We start from the raw sequence: 10,957 nt of genomic DNA on the forward strand, positions 1-10,957 counted from the left end.
ATGGTACCTTTATTTGACTTTCTAAACTTCTGGGGGGACAATGGTAATTCTTCTTTTTAGCTGTTAAGTAAATTATGTGTATTTCTGTCCCCTACTGAAAAAAATCTTGGTCGACCGAAAGTTGTCTCTTCTTTCGACCAATCGATTGGTTAAAACGTGTATTTTTCCATGTATAGACACAACCTATGTGTTTTAATCAAATCAACTATATATGCATTGAGCTTGTCTGATGCTATAAGCACACTGTTTGATGAAATAAGCACGAATGACTCAAGAGGGAACCAGGGATAAAGATACCTTTTTTTTTTTTTTTTTACCTGTCCCGACCGTCCTCCTGCTCCTACTGGCCTTCGCAGATTCTGACGTTACTGTCCTGAACTTGCTAGGAATAGGCTACACGAGGAGTCAGCAAACTTTTTCATGTGGAATGCAAATTTATTTTACCATTTCTACCGATCTGTGTGCCAGTTGTGATTTTCATATGCACATTTTTCTGTAGCAGTTTTCATTTATAATAACATCTTTGTATTTCAAAACCATTGTCATGTGGTTAGTCAAAATTATCTCCGAATCTAAATGAAAATTTATACAAACCTAAAAAGTTACTTCTATTGCCATTGCCAACTATGTAAAAAGAGCCCATAAAGCCAACAAATAAAAACATTGCAGCCTGCAGGTAGAAAATATCCTGATAAAAATAAATATCCTATAAATCACATTGGCTACACATGCCCTGTCTGTAACGAACTTGAAACATTGTATCAACTATTAACTTGGGTCTGGCCTGAAGAACCTTGCCACATTGTATAAAATATTCTGGGCCCTCAAGAGTTTCGCGAGCCAATGAGACACACCTTTAGGCTATTTGTGCAAGGGATAAAAAGTAATCAGGTAGGCCTATTTTATGATGTTTCCACTGGATCAGAGCATGACATTTTTCCCTTTCACCACTGAGTGTTTATCGAAACGGAGAGAGCTGGAAAGATTTTTCAAATACATTGATGAACTATTGTCATTCTCAATGGATGTAAAAACAGACTTTGTTTGCTTGCTGTTTGAGGGGAAGAAAAGATTACTTTGAGAAGCTCCACAGTGGTAATGCATTAGGCCGAACAGAAATGCTATCAGATCCCCAAATGGGCATATTTATATGCCTACATGTGCCTGCAGGCCAGGTAGCCTATAGGCCTACTTATATGCGTGTTGTGTCCTTACTCAACATTGACAGGAGCGCTCCAAACAAAAGACAATGGCTAAATAGACAAAACTCGTAAATGGAATGAAATAAACCAAAACTTGTTTCTCACTAGTGTAGCATAGGTTGTGCGCTCTGCAAACAACGTGTCCACTCCGACAATGACAACGGTAAAAGACTGGAATTATATTATATTGAATACATTAACACACATTACCGTAACCAAAAAAACCTTGTAGATTAGAAATGATAGGAATTAACTGAATGTACTACTACATATGTAATGGGGAATTGATAGACACTAACAATCAGATGCCAACAATTCACACTATGAAGTTATGAAACAATGAATGTTCACAAATTGGCAGGAGAGACCGTGTTCTGGAGAGGGAAGTACATTGTGAAGCCACATGCCCCTTCTTGGACTGTGCCATCCCCGCGACCTCTGCAATGGATTAGTTCACTGAGATGGCCGCGAATAAGACAGGCATGTCCTGTGCCATAAAAATATATATTTGCTACTGCTCAACTAAAAAAAATCTTGGTTGACCAACAGCCTATCTACCAAACATTCGACCAGTCAAATAATTGGGGTCAACCCTAATTTCTGTTGATTAGCATCAAGGATCAACTTGATTTTGATTAGGGGCACTGTATTGAGTATTGAGCACTTCGTTACAGGCCAAACAAATCTAAAGCTTTTTTGTTTTTCTATTGGCTGTTAGTGTGAGTTTGTCATCCACAGACGTGTGATTGCTGTTATTCTATGTGAACGGCTCCACCCACGTCTCCCTGAGATCTCCCTGAGACAGGCTCTCAGCCCCCACCACACATGCATGAAGGCACACGTACACACACACCTCCTCTTCAGTCCGTGGGACTTGTCCATGCACACCAAGACCATGTTAGACTGTACATTTCCATACCAACCCTGACATCTTGTCCAGTCAGTTTGAGATTCTGCACCTTGTTGGCAACTTATACCTGGAACCTGCTAGTCCGGCTGAGCAGGGCTCGGGCTCTGAGCAGGGCAGGGCTCTGAGCAGGGCAGGGCTCTGAGCAGGGCTCTGAGCAGGGCAGGGCTCTGAGCAGGGCTCGGGCTCTGAGCAGGGCTCTGAGCAGGGCAGGGCTCTGAGCAGGGCTCACATAGGACAGAAGTGGATGAGCTATAGCCAATAGGCAAAGAGATACAACAGAAGTGGCTGAGCTATAACCTATATAGCTATAACCTATATATTCTACACCCATCTCTGGCATACACATCCATGTTTGTTATTTCAGTGATTAGACAGGTTTGTTTAGATATTTTTATTTTTTTGTCTCTGCTGGCCTTGTATTGTATTGTAACTATTTGATGGTTTTGTTTGATCTGAGTCATTAATTGGACGTTCTAAAAGCAGCAAGCATGTTCTCAAAGCTTGAAGCATGAAGAATGTTCTTCCATTTTTCAGTCTTAAGCTCAAAACATGGAAGTCGGAGTTTGTCAACGTAATAATGCTGAGATTGTCACACAGTTTTTCTCACTTAACTGTTGGGTGCTCATTCTGAAACAAAGTATAATAGCCCCAAAGCTTTTAATTAAATCCAGGTTTGATTGAATCTATACTTGTAGTTGCATCAGTTATAGTACTTGAGGATGGGTCTTAGTATTTTTGTGTTTTTGTGTACAAATATTCTCATATTTTTATGTAACTTTTTTATACCTTGTTGTGTTTGTGTATGCACTCAGACTGTTACCTAAACATGGATTCGTCCAATCAGGGTCTGTTTTGTTTTTAACAAGAATGGGAAGAGGGGGAAATTATTAACACTTGTCTAGGACTATCTAATAATTCTCAAAGTACCAGGGGAACATTGTATAGTTATTTTATGTTACTTTTTTATTAAATGCACTGGTATGTATTTTGTCAAACGCTGGGTATATCTGAAAACAGTTTTTCTTAGTCGTGTTTGTTCCAGAGAAAGTTTGGCAAAAAGGAGATGATTGAGATAAAGAACTATTGCTGTATTGCACAAGAAGACACAAACTACTGACCTCCTGCACAGTCACTGTCTTTGTGGTCTGTCTGATCTCAGATTTCATCAACCAAATGTCATCAAGCCAATGTTACATCTCAACTGTATTTAGAGATCAAAGTCCTTTTTGTTATTTAGACTGAAGTTAGGAGTGTCCGATACATTAATTATATACAACACTTTTGAAGCAAGTCGGTTATATGAATAACAATTATAGTACGCTATCCCTTAAAGTTTTGACATGAGTCAGTCCAATCAGGCTTTTATCTACTGAAACGTCTCTGGAACACTCGCTCTTAAGTTATGTTTCTATTTTGGTTTGAAAAAGAGACATTATTTTAAATGTTACAGCTTCAATAAAGCTCCTCTTTTATTATTCCTGATGCCGTCGACTAGCCTTTTTAACCAAAGTGAACTATGATCTCTCTCTCTTTCTCTCTCTCTCTCTCTCTCTCTCTCTCGGAGCTGCTCGCTGAGTTCAATCAGTAGCACACATAATCTCAATTTCTCGTGTGTGTGTGGCTTTTGTGTTGTGTAAATGAAAAATGACCCTAAGACAATCTTTGTACCCTTGGGGACAAACAGAGATCAAAGAAACCCAACCTGTTCTCTAGACTGCAGACTTCATTCCTCAGAGGTGAGCCTTGAGTGTTAAATTGAAACGGCAAGAAAGATGCTGCTCACATCTTAATCCCTTGTGTATTTTAGTATTTGAAAATCCAAAATGTAATATAATCTGGACCTTTTCATGCATAAATGACAAAGCATACAAACACGTATCTCAAAAATGTTTAACAGAAATGCTGAAATAAAGTCTGAGCTAGACAGACACATGTTCGTTAATCGCTATGGCTGAGGAAGTCTGAAAATATTGATGTAAATTACAGTGCCTTCAGAAAGTATTCAACCCCCCTGACCTTCCCCACATTTTGTGGTGTTACAAAGTGGGATAAAAAAATGTTGTAGTCATTTTTGTTGTCAACGGTCTACACAAAATACTTTGACTTTTTCTTCCGCTTTGAAATTACAAACATTTTATTTAAATGAATGAAAAATAAAACACTAATATATCTTGTTTAGAGAAGTAGTCAACCCCCTGAGTCAATACATGTTAGAATCACCTTTGGCGGCAATTACAGTCTTTTTGGGTAAGTCTTAAGAGCTTTGCACACCTGGTTTGTACAATATTTGCCCATTATTCTTTTTAAAACTCTCCAAGCTCTGTCAAGTTGGTTGTTGATCATTGCTAGACAGCCATTTCCAAGACTTGCCATAGATTTTGTCAAAACTGTAACTAGGCCACTCAGGAACATTCAATGTTGTCATGGTAAGCAACTCCAGTGTAAATTTAGCCTTGTGTTTTAGGTTATTGTCCTGCTGAATTGTGAATTAATCTCCCAGTGTCTGGTGGAAACCAGACTGAACCAGGTTGTTCTTTTAGGATTTTGCCTGTGCTTAGCTCTATTCCGTTTCTTTTTATCCTGAAAACTCCCCAGTCCTTATCGATGACAAGCATACCTATAACCTGATGCAGCCACCATCATGCTTGAAAATATGCGGTACTCAGTGATGTGTGTCGGATTTGCCCCAAACATAATACTTTGTATTCAGTACAAAAAGTTTGTTTCTTTCCCACATGTTTTGCAGTATTAGAGAGAGAGAGAGACGCAGCTTGAGCCCCACCCTCAACAACATACATACATACAAAACAGTCAAAAGTTTGGGCACCTACTCATTCCAGGGTTTTTCTTTATTTTTACAATTTTCTACATTGTAGAATAATAGTGAAGACATCAAAACTATGAAATAACACATATGGAATCATGTAGTAACCAAAAATACTGTTAAACAAATCAAAATATATTTTATCTTTGATATTCTTTATAGTAGCCACCCTTTGCCTTGGTGACAGCTTTGCACACTCTTGGCATTCTCTCAACCAGCTTCATGAGGTAGTCACCTGGAATACATTTCAAATAAAAGGTGCCTTGCTAAAAGTTCATTTGTGGAGTTTGTTTCCTTCTTAATGCATTTGAGCCAATCAGTTGTGTTGTAGGGGTGGTATACAGAAGATAGCCCTATTTGGTAAAAGACCAAGTCCATATTAAGGCAAGAACAGCTCAAATAAGCAAAGAGAAATGACAGTCCATCATTACTTTAAGACATGAAGGTCAGTCAATCCGGAAAATTTCAAGAACTTTGAAAGTTTCTTCAAGTGCAGTCGGAAAAACCATCAAGCGCTATGATGAAACTGGCTCTCATGAGGACCGCCACAGGAAAGGAAGACCCAGAGTTACCTCTGCTGCAGAGGATAAGTTCCTTAGAGTTACCAGTTCCTCAGAAATTTTAGCCCAAATAAATGCTTCACAGAGTTCAAGTAAGAGACACATCTCAATATCAACTGTTCAGAGGAGACTGCGTGAATCAGGCATTCATGGTTGAATTTCTGCAAAGAAAGAGAGTGAGAGAACGAGAGAGAGAGATTACGAGAGAAAATGAGAGCGAGAGAGACAAATTTGACCCCAATAACTACAGTGGGATATGCGTCAACAGCAACCTTGGGAAAATCTAATGCATTATCATTAACAGCAGACTCGTACGTTTCCTCAGTGAAAACAATGTACTGAGCAAATGTCAAATTGTTTTTCTACCAAATTACCGTACGACAGACCACGTATTCACCCTGCATACCCTAATTGACAAACAAACAAACCAAAACAAAGGCAAAGTCTTCTCATGCTTTGTTGATTTCAAAAAAGCTTTTGACTCAGTTTGGCACAAGGGCTTGCTATACAAAAAAAGTGAAACATTGCCTTTGTTCATATTTCCATGAAAGCTGTACACCACCAGGGTACAAAGATTGTCTTAGGGTCATTTTTCATTTACACACCACAAAAGCCGCACGCACGCACGCACACACACACACACACACACACACACACACACACACACGAGAAATTGAGATTATGTGTGCTACTGATTGAACTCAGCCAGCAGCTCCTTAAGAGGAAGACTATGGCACAGTTAGAAAGAACAAGCCTGAGCTCCCCCCTGCTCTCCTCGCAACAAGGGGGAGAGAGGCCTTCTCATCAAAGTTTGCCTTTACCCCCATCACCACTCTAGTTTCTTACCTCCCAAAGAGGAACAGGGATGAGGTCCTCCTTAGCACACTGCACAAAACAGCTGAGATCAGTGATCGTGAGGACAGGAAGCCAGCCATCATCCTGGACTACAATCACAACAAAGGAGGTGTGGACAAACAGGATAAGGTGATTGGAACTTACAGCTGCAGGAGGATGACTGCCCGCTGGCCCCTGGTCATCTTCCATAACATCATTGATGTGTCCTCATACAATGCCTTTGTGATATGGAACAAGATCAACCCTACCTGGATACCTGATAAGCGGAACAAGAGGAGGGTGTTCCTGGAGCAGCTGGGAAAGGCACTTGTAACCCCACACACTCAAAGAAGGGAGCGCCTCCCCGCACAGCAGCCTCTGCAGGGCTTGTGAAAGCTGTTCAGGGGGCTGAATCTTGTCCTGATCCACCTGAGGCTAAAGCTGGGGCAGGCAAGAGGAGGAGATTCCAATTCTGCCCCCCAAAGGACTGTAAAACAAATACTATGTGCTGCCCATGTGAGAAATACATCTGCAAAGTCCATGCACACACACTTGCATACATGTGCTAATTAGAGTTGAAGGATTTATGTTCTTTACATTTTTGTTTTGTATCCATCTTATTTTATTCTTATGTATTGTTGTTATTTATACACCTTGTGGGTGGGGGCAATGGTTAAGCAAATTGGAGAAGACTAGTATTTTGTAGTTGAAATCCTCATTGTACAGTATATAAGAATATAACACTATGTTGCCAAAAAAGTTCAAGACTGTTATTGTTTCCCTTCCATAAAATGCATTCAAAACTACTTTCTGCATATTTCTGCTACTTTCTTAGGCTAGCCAAGTGCTATCTCTTGCTAAAAAAAGTATGCTTACACCTATACAGTGCCTTTAGCAATAATAATAATAATAATAATAAACCTCTACTTTAGTAAAGAAAACAATGATGACAGGTGTGTTGTAATAAAAACGAGTGGTGTCCACTGATCAGTCTTTCTGCAATGTGAAGAGAAAAACCAAGATATTCACAAAGTTTGTGATGAATGACAGGTTGTTTCTTCATGCAAAATAGATGTGGGGTTTAAAATTCAGTTAAGCTGCTTTATTTTATGGGTTTAGTGAAGGCGGGTCATTTTTTACCCTTAGGACAATGGGAGTATACAAAATGTTAAGACTACACAAGGGTTAAACAAATGTGGTTTCTACTGACAATTGAGATGTACAAACTATGGCATAACGGAACAATGAGTGGATAAGACGCATTCCGACATTAATGAGCGAGCTACAGTAAGATGGACGTAGTCAATATAACTATGTGTTCAGCACTTTTGAAATGTACAGCGACAGAATGCAGAACATGGGCTGCTCTTACAGTATTTTCCATTGTACACCAAGTCAGAACCGTAGGATAATTAAAGTGGGCATATAAGCAGACAATGAAACCTCTTACAATATTAGATGATGACATTTCTCAAAAACAGGTTATAGGCTACATGTGCAGCACCACCGAGTCAGAACAGTAACGTGACGTGAAATTAAGAGGTGAAAATAGACCAAATTATTAGAGTGAGGCACATGGGCTATTAACAGCTTACTACACAACATACTTAGTGTATTACTTTCTTAGCTACAGTATACATATCTCCCTTGCATACTACATCATTTATGCAGCAGCATACAAGACATTTTTGGACTCACCTTGGCTTGTGATGTGCTCACTTAAACATGGCGCGGTGGTCCTTTGTGGGCAAATCTTGTCATAAAACTTTGTCATCAAAGTCTGGCATTCTCTGGATTTATGGTGGGAACTCGGAAAAGAAAAACACAGCCACAGTAATCTCCTTTTATGCACTCTGGACATGCATTGGTAGTACCCAACTCGCTAATGACAATCAGGTCGCTAATGGCCTGGTACTCAGGGCTCTATTGTCCCTCTAACCACTCTGACATCAATGCAAATGCGATAGAAAATCACATCAAACACTAATCATCAAAACAGTATTGTGCTTTTAAAACTCACCTCACTGTGATGAAGAAAGAAGTTCAACAACCGGTTGAAACTGAGTGGAAAACATGGTCATTGTGGATGTTGTTTCAAAGCCTAACCCAATGAAAATGGACAGCGATTTCTAAAGTGATGATTCATTCAAAACAACCATACACATATTAGAGCTTATGCATAGGCCTATATATGTGCCCAAACCTGAAAAAAAAATACTATTAAAATAATGATTGTGCTATATACAATACAATACATAGCCTATCACATACAACTGATTTAAGATGTCTTTGGTACATATTGGTCTAGCCTATACTCCATAATTAAACAAATTCTAGAAATCGCCTTTGAGTGTGGACTGTATTATTATGCATACTGGTGGACTGGTTACCTAATGCTACACTCCAACTGTTCTTTCCATGAGTCTGGGAGAGAATATATAGGCCTAGGCAATGCTGTTGGTTAATTGATTGGCTTACAAAGTTAAGTTGTATTTGATTTTGAATAGCCTAGTAATAAGGCATTTAGGTGAAGGAGCCAATGATAGACCAGGAAGTATTTACATTTGGCCTCATTGCTATAGACCAGCGTTTCCCAAACACGGTCCTGGGGACCCAAAGGGTGCACATTTTGGTTTTGGGTCAACTCATCATCAGCTATGTAGTGCTAGAGCAAAAAACTCAAATGTGCACCCCTTGGCATCCCCAGGACCGAATTGGGAAACGTTGCTATAGACCAGCGTGCCTTCTGTCACTGCATGTCTATATTGTGCACCTAACCCCTAACCCTAACCTCTAGGGCAGTGGTTCTTAACCTTGTTGGAGGTACTGACCCCCACCAGTTTCATATGCGCATTCACCGAACCCTTCTTAATTGGAAAAATGGCTCTCTTCACCTTGAATTCAGCGAGCGTTGTGTTCTTGTATTGTCCATCTCCATGCAGTTTAAGGAAGTGTTCTCTTAGTTTTGCCGGTGCTAGACTAGAATTGCTCAACTTGGCATTGCAAATCATGCAGTTAGGACGCTGACTCTCATCACGTTCCGTTATACATGTGAATCCATATTGTACATATTCGTCCGACCACTTTCTTTTTTTGCTCGACATAGTTAGTATGAAGGGATTAAAATATTAAGAAAGAAATCACACGACGTACCATCACGACAGTCACAATTCGACTACTGAGCGCGCCAAATTCCCTGCAGCACAGATAGGCCAAGCGATGTTGCGTGATCACCTGCAGCCAATGATGGCCAAGCGGGGCGTGTCATCACGAATCATATGAGTCGGGTGTGTGTCTTGACCTCCGCCGAACCCCTGAGACTGACTCACCGAACCCCTGGGGTTCGATCGAACCCAGGTTAAGAACCACTGCTCTAGGGGCTAGGGGGCAGTATTTTCACGGCCGGATGAAAAACGTACCCAATTTAAACAGGTTACTACTCTGGCCCAGAAAACTGAATATGCATATTATTAGTAGATTTGGATAGAACACACTCTGAAGTTTCTAAAACTGTTTGAATGGTGTCTGTGAGTATAACAGAACTCATATGGCAGGCAGAAAACCTGAGAAAAATTGAATCAGGAAGTGGGAGTATTTAGAAATGTATTTTTTGTTTAGAATCCCTTGGAAAACTACAGTGACATAGGATTTACGTTACACCTCCTAACTCTTCCATCGGCTGTCAACAATCTTTATGAACAGGTTTCAACCGTCATCTGTTACCGGGCAGATCATTTTGGCTCAGTCAATCATTGGCCAGTCTGAGGAGAGGTGTCTTATGACGCGCGTACACGTGACATCATCGTTTTTATATTTTTCTTCTGGGAGGAATAGCTATTGCCCGGTTGTAAAATTAACGCAATTTTACGTAAAAAATACCCTAAAGGATTGATTGTAAACATCATTTGACGTGTTTCTACAAACGGTAATGGAACTTTGAACATTTCGTCTATGGATTTGCGTCCACGCCACATGGCATTCTAAAGTGTTCTGGATGGGTCAACAAAACGGACGTATTTGGACATAAATGATGGACTTTGCAGAACAAATGAACATTTCTTGTGGAAGTGGGTGCCCATCCGAGTGCATTCCGCCGAAGATCAGCAAAGGTAAGTAAATATTTCGAACATATTGTTAGAGATTTGTTGACGCCGTGGTTGTAGGCTAACTGTATAGCTTAGCATTGAAGGCTAAGTTCTGTACTCAGAATATTGAACAATGTGCTTTTTCTGTAACGTTATTTTGAAATCTGACAAAGTGTCACAAAAGTTGTCATGAGAGAAGAGGACCAAGGCGCAGCGGGTTTGTGGATACTCATAGTTTAATTCAAAAAAAGAGTAAAGCATCCACGGTGAAAAAACAATAAACAAGACAGCAGCAACAGTTTTACAGGCTCTACAAACGCAGTGCAAAAACAACCACCCACAACCCCAACGAAAAACACACACACCTATATAGGACTTCCAATCAAAGGCAACTCAACACACCTGCCTTCAATTGGAAGTCCCAATCAACAACACAAACATTCACACACACAAAACTGCCACGTCCTGACCCCAAAACTAATACAATAGCTCCATCTGCTGGTCAGGACATGACACAAAGTGGTTGCATAAAGGAGTAGATT

This window comes from Salmo trutta, chromosome 22, assembly GCF_901001165.1.
Source record: "Salmo trutta chromosome 22, fSalTru1.1, whole genome shotgun sequence".
Taxonomy (NCBI): Eukaryota; Metazoa; Chordata; class Actinopteri; order Salmoniformes; family Salmonidae; genus Salmo; species Salmo trutta.